Genomic DNA, 9,551 nt, shown 5'->3' on the forward strand with positions numbered 1-9,551 from the left:
CAACCAAGCGCCCATCATCAACTGATATTCAATGAAGTAAAAAAAGAAACCTTGATAATGGTTATAGCAAATATATAGGAACTTTTTTCTACACCGACTTCAGGGGTATATGTTTTTACGTACAAGTTATTCACTGGTTATCAAGGTGCTATGCATTTTGACTTACTTGTAAATGATGCAATATACGGTAGCACATATAGTGAAACTAACGATGCCAATGCCGACTTCGGCTCCGATTCTGGGACTATTATGGTTGCGGTCAACCAAGGTGATATTGTATACCTGCGACCATAAGCAGCCTGTACTTAGACGTTACTTGGTGGTTGAAGCGCAAAATCTACATTTGCAGAATGGAAATTAAACTAAGTCTTACTTAAACATTAAATCATTAAAACAATTTCTACGTTTATTTAAATACTGAATGAGTGACCCCTACTTGTGGGTTTGTTCTCCAGCTTCCAAATTAAATTAGAAAAAAACTTAGTATACGTATCACAGTTGAAGATGGGTGCTGTGCTGTGATTCATATCAAACGTTTTGCTTTGGTCTGAAAAAAAATATAAACAAAACTCACCAGTTATACGTCTGAACAGAGGTTAAATTTTGGATCATTAACGAAGAAAAGTTTATATCTTTTGTGCAACGTCTGGTTGAAGGATATTAAATAAACAAAATCGTGCTTGTCATAATAAAAATTAGATTTTTGCCTATTACACGACATTTAGCCTGCCTTAATTACATATGTCAAACCTTGTTTAAGTACGATCCGTGCATGTGCTTCAACGTTTTAGTTTATGTGGTCTTCGAGTTAAAGTTTGAGATAAAGTTCGATTAAGAGTTCGAGTTAGAGTCCAAGTTAGTAATACAGTTGTGTTTTGACTTACACTCGGTTTAAAATTCGAGTTATAATTCGTGCTTTTTAATTTGAGTTCGTATTTCAATCGCGTCTCCAGAATGAAAAAATATAATAGTGCTTCATTTTAAGAGGAATGAAATTTCGAGTAAGAAATTTCACGGAGGAAATAATATCTTGAGTCGCAAACGATGTTTTGTTGAAACAGAGTTAGTTTACCTTAAGAAACGTACCATAAGTTGTTAGTGGATCTCTTTTGTCATATTTTGAATTCCCTTAGTAAATAGTGAACTTTGCAAGAGAGAAGCGAAAGATACCAAAGAGACATTCAAACTCATAAGTCGAAAATAAACTGTCATAGCCATGGCTTAAAAAGAACAAAATTTCTTGTATATATTGAAAACTGCTTTGAGGGTTTGTGGTATTTTGTGTGTAAGCGTGCTCATCTCGAATGGGTAGGTTTGATCCCTGTGCTGGTCAAACAAAGAGTTCAAATTGAGTATTTGAGGCTTCGCTGCTAAGCAGATTACATTAAGAAGTAAGACCAAAGATTATCGGGCCGAAGGCAGAATAATGTTTACATGTACATGTACTGATAGGATAACACGATTTCCTGTGAACTTTTTTTGTATTACTAGTAGTTAAGGATCCGGCTTAGCGTGTCAGCTGCCTAGTGCAAAGAAAAGTGCAGGGTTCATATAGATATTACATTATTATGTCCTCATCCTAATATGAATCTTATATTTGCCACTGGGCATTAAATATGTATCCGTGATGAATAAAGTGTAACGGGTTGATCGAGGTTTTCCCTATTTGTGTATTTTAACTAAGATTCCATCTTTTTCGCTCTGCAAGCATTGTATGGCAATATTTTGTTTGAATTTTACCTCAGACTAACTCCCCTTTTATTGCTTTAATGCCTATCTTGGTCATCGCAAAATATCTTGCATTGTAAATTACATGAGTTTTATAGTGTTGGATCTTTGTTTGCAGATGAGCCTTTCGATGGGATGTTCCACTCCTTTGAGATTGTTTAACATGAATATTTGCCCCGCTATCAGATTCTTATAGTTTACCCTTTCACAGAGTTACCTGTGAAATACACTAGTACTACTACATATTGGTTTATTATATAACCAAGATGACAAAGCTTGAGGCTTGCATGTAGGGATACTCAACTTACCAGTAAGTTTATAAGTGTAAGGAGTCTTCAATATATATACAAGAAATTTAGTTTTGTTTATATCACAAGGAGTATATTAACTGTTCTAAATGAATTAAACAATAAAATATCCTGCATCTGTTTAAGGTTCAATTACTCATGATATAATACGTTTTGAAACCACATTGCAATGACATACTAGATGTATTGTGAGCAGAACTAACGAATACATATCATCGCACCTTGCAAAGTTCATTACTCACGAAATGAATTTAAGATATGACAAAAAAGAGCCACTAAGGAGGTACTGTGGTAAGGGTACGTTTCTAAAGGTAAATAAAATATGTTTCAACGAAACATCGTTTTGGCCTCAACAAATATTTCTTACATGAAATTAAACAAGAATTTTACCCAATTTGGTTTCATACATGAAATTTCATTGCTCTTAAAATTAATTAGTAATATAGTTTTTATTAACTTCTGGATTCAAGATTGAAAAACAAACCCAAGTAAAAAACTCGACCTTTAACTCGAACTCAAAACACAACTGTATACATCACTTTGACTCTAACTTTGACTCTAACTCGAACTATAGCTCGAACTCTAAATCAAAATTTATCTCCGACTCTAACACGATGACCATATAAAGTTAAACGTTGAAGAACATGCACGAACCGTACTTAAACAAGGATTAACATATGCAATTCAGTGGCGGACCGAGAACTTTTTATAAGGGGGAACCACTGACTGCCATAAGATGGAGCCCGCTACAGACATGCTTCAGTTATTCCGTATATAATCAACCAAATTTTTCCCCTCGAAAAAGGGGGGGGGGGGGGTGGGGCGGGACCACAGGGCCCCCTGGATCCGCCTACGCAATTAAGTACCTTCATGAATTATGTGTCCTATTCTGAAATAGCATGCACACTGTGGTTTATTCTGTCTTCATTATTTCACATGGTTAAAGTCTGTTTAAACATTTATTTTTGAATGTCCTTCCCGACAACCGAGTCGCATTTCGTCAATCCTCCATATAAATTCTATATATTATCCATTGCAATGATTTAGACAATAGCTGAGTAGTAATGATAGGGGCAAATGTTGACATGCGCATGATGCGCTTCGTCTGCGGGAGCATTTACGGTATTTGTTGCAAAAAAACATTACCTATCACATGACGTCCAAGTTAAATAGAAAACAAACATTATTTCCTAGTAACGGTTAAGTACAGCAATGATTACATCAACTCAAATTTTATTTTTAATTATTAAGGAACTTGCATAAAAATAATCAGATTAAAATTACTCAGTGGTAATAATGATGATGATCAGCAAGGATGGATCTCTAATGAATAATACAAGAAAAATATCTCCCGTGGTTTATTTGAGGTTACTGTTAGCTCTTTCAAAATAGATGCAAAACAACAAGATGGTAATTAATGTTTGTCGAATGCTATTCATACACAATACTACAATAAACACGCGAAATGTAACTGAAAGTAGATTCTACAACTAGAGTACTAAGTAATCTATATAATATAAGACAATTGACACATTCTACTAAATCAGCAAACAAGAAAACGTACGAGATTTTTTCAATTTTCCTTATGCATGGTTTCAAATTCAAGAGAATGGAGCAATGCGGTTCTAGTTATGACGATAAATTGTCCTTTATTAGATTCTGAAATCTGTGTGGGGAGATTTTTTAAAAGCTTATACTTGTTTATATATTTAAACCGGCATAACTTATATCGACCCTACCTGGTTACTAACAACAGTTAACAAAACGTGTTAAGCTTCCTGGTCGCCATTTGGTTAAAGGTATTACTTTTTCAAGGTAATTTACAATTTTTCAAATAACTTATGTCGAAATAAGTTGCATTGCTTATCCATTGCAGCTGTGTGTTGCTGCATGGGGTCGAAGGAGTTAAACTCGGTGATCAATTAGTCTAGTCTAAATACGCACAAAATGCTGATACATTATACGGAGTCCATGAATTGTCTGACAGCTAACGAACCTTCAATGTGTTATCCAATCAAATCTCCATTCTCTCTTTTCCTACTCCTTCGTTCAGCTTCTATTCTTCTATTTTCTAAAACGGATGTCTCACTATCCCTCTGTCCTGTTTCCGCTCAATATCGACATTTTTGTGATGGTGATTGTTTTCCAAGTGTTTTCATAATCCCCATATACATTATTTTTCACACATTTACTGTAATGTTATGTTTAATTTAGTGTATTTTGCAAGCATTGTATGGGTATTGATTGTGTCATCAACTATAACCTAAAATTCAGGGTTTACGCACTTTGACAGCTCTTTTTAAGGTCAGCTGAACCTCTTGGGCCGTGGGGATATCACTTTGATACATCTATTTATTTGATTAATCAATGTGATATGTATGAAGATATCACCTTTCCCTTTTAATGACAAGGCGACTTGGAACCAAACTTGGCCTCAATCATCTATGTGGTTTAAAGTTTAATATAATTATGTCCAATGATCCTACCTAGTAAATATAAAAAAAAACGTTAAACTGTCTTCAGTAATATTGAATAACAGCCGCAAGGACAAGTTCTACAATTAAGTCAGCGTGGTCGAAACTCTTATACATAAAAGGTGATATTACTCTTCAAATTCGCGTTTTACCATTTTTGCGATATTGGCTATTGTATTGTCTTAAAAAAGTATAAAAGAGAAAAGCCGTAAACAGAAAAAAAAATAACCTGCATGTTCAGCAGGACAAGTTCAACAAATAAGAAAACAACCTGAATAGACAGTTGGCTCCTTATAGAAACTGTTGCCCGTTAATGACAATATTTACCCATCTTTAGCTAATCTTTCTCAAATGCCCACGCGATATTTTCTTATCACTTGGCGTCCGTCGTCCATCGTCGTCATCTTCGTCGTCCGTTAACTTTTAAACAAATCTTCTGCTCTTAAACTACTACTTCAAATTTTACCAAACTTCATTAGGGTATCGTTTCCGATGCCCCTGCTGGCCAGTCAACATGGCCGATAGAACGAAGGAGTTATATGCAAATTTGGTCTATAATCTTGAAAACCGCTATTAATGGAGAAAATCTGTCAGGGGCTGATATTTTCTGAATGTAAGACCTACCTATTGTGTATTTACATCAGAACGACTTCTTATAGGAATTATTGCCCTTCATGACGAGTTTTACGAATTTTGCGACGGCGTAAACCATTTATGTAAAGTTTATATATCAGAAGGTAGAAGACCTTAAGTTGACGCTTCATTCTTTGCGTGCAGGTACCTTTTATCACGAAGTTTCAGTCTGTCATATATGTATTGTCCTTGACTTCATTTTCAAGGTTCAGTGACTGCTTGATTTTTTAAAAGTGAAATACTCACTTATGATGAGAAAAAGGATAAGTATATTTGGCATATGGGTTACTTCAAAAGTCTACATGTCCGTCAGGTGAGGTTCAGTGGACCTCGACCCTATTCTATTGATCGTTACGTTACGTTACGTTACGTGGTCAAGTCCGTATCTTAGATACTATAAGCAATATGTCAACTATAGTTGGTGTATGGAATGATTGTAAGATGTACATGTCCGACCGTTATGTTTTATCTGACAATGACCTCAATTTTACGGTTTATTGTACAGTTAGTTTTTGTTGTTTGGTTTATTCTCAGATACTATGAGCAATAGTGCCACAATATTTGGTGTATGGAATGAGTGCCAGGTGTACATGTCCGTTTGGCTGGTTTTAGTTGATTTCGACCTCATTTTCGTGGTTCATTAGACATTTTTTAGTTTTTGTAATTTTGTTAGTTGATCAGATACTATTAGCAATAAGTCAACTATATTTGGTGTATGGAATGATTGTAAGGTGTACACGTCTGTCTGGCAGGATTATTATGAACTTGAACTCATGGTTCATTGGTCAATGCTAAGATTTTGTTGTTTGATCTGCTTTTCATCTACTATTATCAATAGCACTACTATATTTGGTGTATAGAATGATTGTAAGGTGTACATGTCTGTCTGGCAGTGTTCATTTGACCTTGACCTTATCTTCATAGAAAATTTTTAATGTTAAGTTTATGAGATATTTGTAGTAAAACCTTCATATTACCTTTATATAACAGACTTTCAACATGAATTAAATGATAAGTAAAACAGGCGAGACATTTCAGCGTGTGCACTGTCACCCATTTTTGTGTGTTTTTTGTTCGGAAACTAGATAATGATCGGCTAGACGTATAAATAAAGTTAAATGACAGAAATTGTCGGTCGACTCCTGATCGAAATTATTTACATTAAATGACGACTTTGTTTAGTTGTAAATCCGGACAATTTTATAGTAGATAATACAAAAAAAAATACTGTTTATAGCAAAATGAGATATCTGCAAATCAGTCAACATGGCAGAGATCCTTAGTTTGATTGCATATATGAGTTATTGGCATGACGAACTGGCACAAATTTAAATTCTTTATTTTACTCATCACAGGACCCTTTTTTAGAACGCTAATCTACACTTTTTAACCTGAATTTCGAAGGAAAAAGCGGACAGGCGGGCCGGGCGTGCGGGCGGTCGGCTACCAAACAGTGTTTGTTCATTAACATGAAAATGCTTTGACGAAATCTTTTCAAATTTAGATATGTTGTTTCCTGTGACTAAATGAAGGTCAAATTCAATTTTCACGATTTCAGCATCTCTCGTTGTTGAGTTGTAGACCTTTCAGTAGCGAACAGTGATACTTATTGTATGATTTATTTTTATTTCGAGTTATTTCCCTTTGAACCGAAATGGTGTAATTAATAAGTATATGGATAGACAGTCTATCAATGCTTGTATCTGTTCAATTGATTTTAGTGAGGAGTTGTCAAAAATTTCTTTATAACTATTTTTTTTTAAGTCATGTGTGTTTTGAAGGTAGATGTCTCAGTTGTTATGTGGTATTTTATTTTTGTTGTGTGTGTGTAAATGTTTAATTTTTACATGATCCTGTTTGGGGGTCCAGATTTGCAAATATCATTTTCATGCAGATGAATCCTGTTTGCTATCACTCTGACAGCCTCTTGTTTTTACTTGTCTCACTCTGATTAATTTAATTAGGTACAGAACAATAAAACACACTCATGAAAGTTATCATGACTTTGTAAACTCGATTAACTAGTCAGCCAACAAAGCTTCATTGACCTACATATTCCATATGAAAAAAAAGAATAACGACACAAATTTTCGTTTTACTCTTTATTCATAAAAGGAACCACTCTATTCGAATGCTAAAAAAAAATTACACGTTACATTGTAACCATTATTTTAAGATTGAAGGTTTAAATCGACAAATTTCAAAGTAAAACTCAGACGCCTAGTCTACCAAATGCTGTTCTTACTCCTAAATGCACAACACGTTAACCTGATATATACCATATACGACCCATTATTCTTACAATTTGTAAACGTTTTTTGTTTGTTTGTGATTTGCATGACCTGATAAGAAAGACACTAACTCTAGTTATTATCGTAATAATAAATCCTTTTAGAAAAAAGGATATGTGAAAGTTCTATCTTAAAGTTTGAAATTATTTGTATTACAGATATATGGCAGCCAATTACTGCGAACCGTGTACTGCGCGTGGTATGACTACAACAGCATCCCAATGGTGTACCGAATGTGAAGGAGCCCTATGTTCCGATTGTGCAGAGGCGCATAGAGTTCACAAAATGTCCAGAAATCACCATTTAGTTAAGATAGGTAAAATACCAGAACAAATTATTTATCGTATTATTGTTCAAATTAAAGCATCAACATTTACCTTTTGACTATTTTTGTGTTGATCATGATGTTATTTGTTGTAAGGAATGTTGGCCAAAAAATCACCAAACATGCAAGAACGTCACATCAATTGGCATTGCTTCAAATAATTCTAAACAATCGCAGTCTTTCCTGGATTCTGAAGAACAGTGGCGTTTTATTTTAAAGACATTGGAAACATTGAGCAAGAATTGCAAGGATAATGGAAGTCTAATTGATAAAGAAGAAACCCAAATTTTGAAACAAATAAAGACAATGAAAGAAAATGTTATCAAACAGTTGGAAGCTTTAGGAGAGTCGCTTTTAAAACAATCAACTGAAAAGAAAGACAAATATGTAACCAGTTTGAAACGACAGGATAAAAGTATAAAGGACTTATTAAACTCCACAAAAGCTCAAAAGGAATCATTGGTATTCATTAGAGATCATGGTTCTGAAAAACAAGCGTTTGTTTCTATTTATTCATCCAAAATAATCTTAGATGAAATTGAAAACAAAGTTAAGCAGCTTATCGAATCGTTTGCAGACATCAGTCTTACGTTCGTAGAAAACGGTTCGAAGGAAAAATTAGCAGATCTCGGATCAATAGAAGTAAAGGAAACACCTCGTTCCTTTCTGTTTGTCCCATACAAGTAGCGTCAGTCACAGGTTCAAGTGGTTGTCAAGCGCCAGATCACCTTTTTCACCCATCTCTACGACATTGATATGAGAGGCGAAAAATTAAGAAAAGTAACTGGCATCATGGTATCCGACAATACCACCTTGGTTTTCTGTGATGTACGCAAAAGATTTATTTTTGTGATGAAAATGATAGCTACCAATCATTTATCAGCTCTCCATATCAACCATTGGATATAGCAACAATACCAGGAACAACCACTGCTGTTATGTCAAGTAGACCTGAACCGTACATACAGTTCCTAGATATCGAAAGACGCAGGATATCAAAAAAGGTAGAAGTGGAACAAAGTGGAGGTTATTGTGTTGCTGCGACAACGGATAACATATTTGTATGTACTAGAGATAATATACAGGTCCTAGACTTAAATGGAAATAATCAAAGAAAAGTTCGTCTAAAATGCCGGTTCGGACAGAGCGCTGTTGGATACATTTCCGTTTGCTCAAATGGAAACATTTGTTATTCAAGTGAAAATGCAGTCCATTGCATTACATTAGATGAGTGTCCTATTTTTTCCTATGCTTCATCCGATCTTCGTTATGCAAGAAATACGATAACAGATGATGCAGGAAATATATACGTTTTGGATTACGATTCACAAATAATTCATAAACTTACATCCACTGGAACTTTAGTAGAGACTTTATTGAAAGATAATTTGTACAGACCCCTTTCGTTTTGTTTCAGTAAGGAATTATCTAAATGTTACATTGCAAACAAAATCGGAACAACAATATCAGTATTCAAAACAAATTAGTATCACTTTGAGTATGTTTTTGCACATAATTCTTTTGTTAAAGTTTTGATAAAGTTTGTAAATAAAATGAACGACCAATGTGTTGCATAGGGAAATAACATAGTGAATCTTAATGGAATAAAATAATTGTTAAAATATTTTGTTAAATAAACAACGTAGTTTTCTGAGACAAACTCCTCACATTTTCCTCAGTTTTTCGTACTCTATGATCACATTATGGATCACATTTTTCTGTTTAAAGATATTTTCAATTAAATTCTAGGTGTTTTGTAGATAGTAATGTTTTGAACTATTAGTAGTTACAA

At 34.2% G+C, this 9,551-nt stretch overlaps 1 long non-coding RNA gene across 1 annotated transcript; it reads left to right on the forward strand.

Moving 5' to 3' along the window:
• Window positions 1-3,819: 3,819 nt before the first annotated feature.
• On the forward strand, window positions 3,820-9,325 carry LOC127706037 (uncharacterized). The gene is made up of 2 exons (XR_007984159.1): window positions 3,820-3,851; window positions 7,593-9,325. It is a non-coding gene; the product is annotated as an uncharacterized LOC127706037 (long non-coding RNA).
• Window positions 9,326-9,551: the final 226 nt, after the last annotated feature.

This window comes from Mytilus californianus, unplaced genomic scaffold (assembly GCF_021869535.1).
Source record: "Mytilus californianus isolate M0D057914Y unplaced genomic scaffold, xbMytCali1.0.p SCAF_6, whole genome shotgun sequence".
Classification (NCBI taxonomy): domain Eukaryota; kingdom Metazoa; phylum Mollusca; class Bivalvia; order Mytilida; family Mytilidae; genus Mytilus; species Mytilus californianus.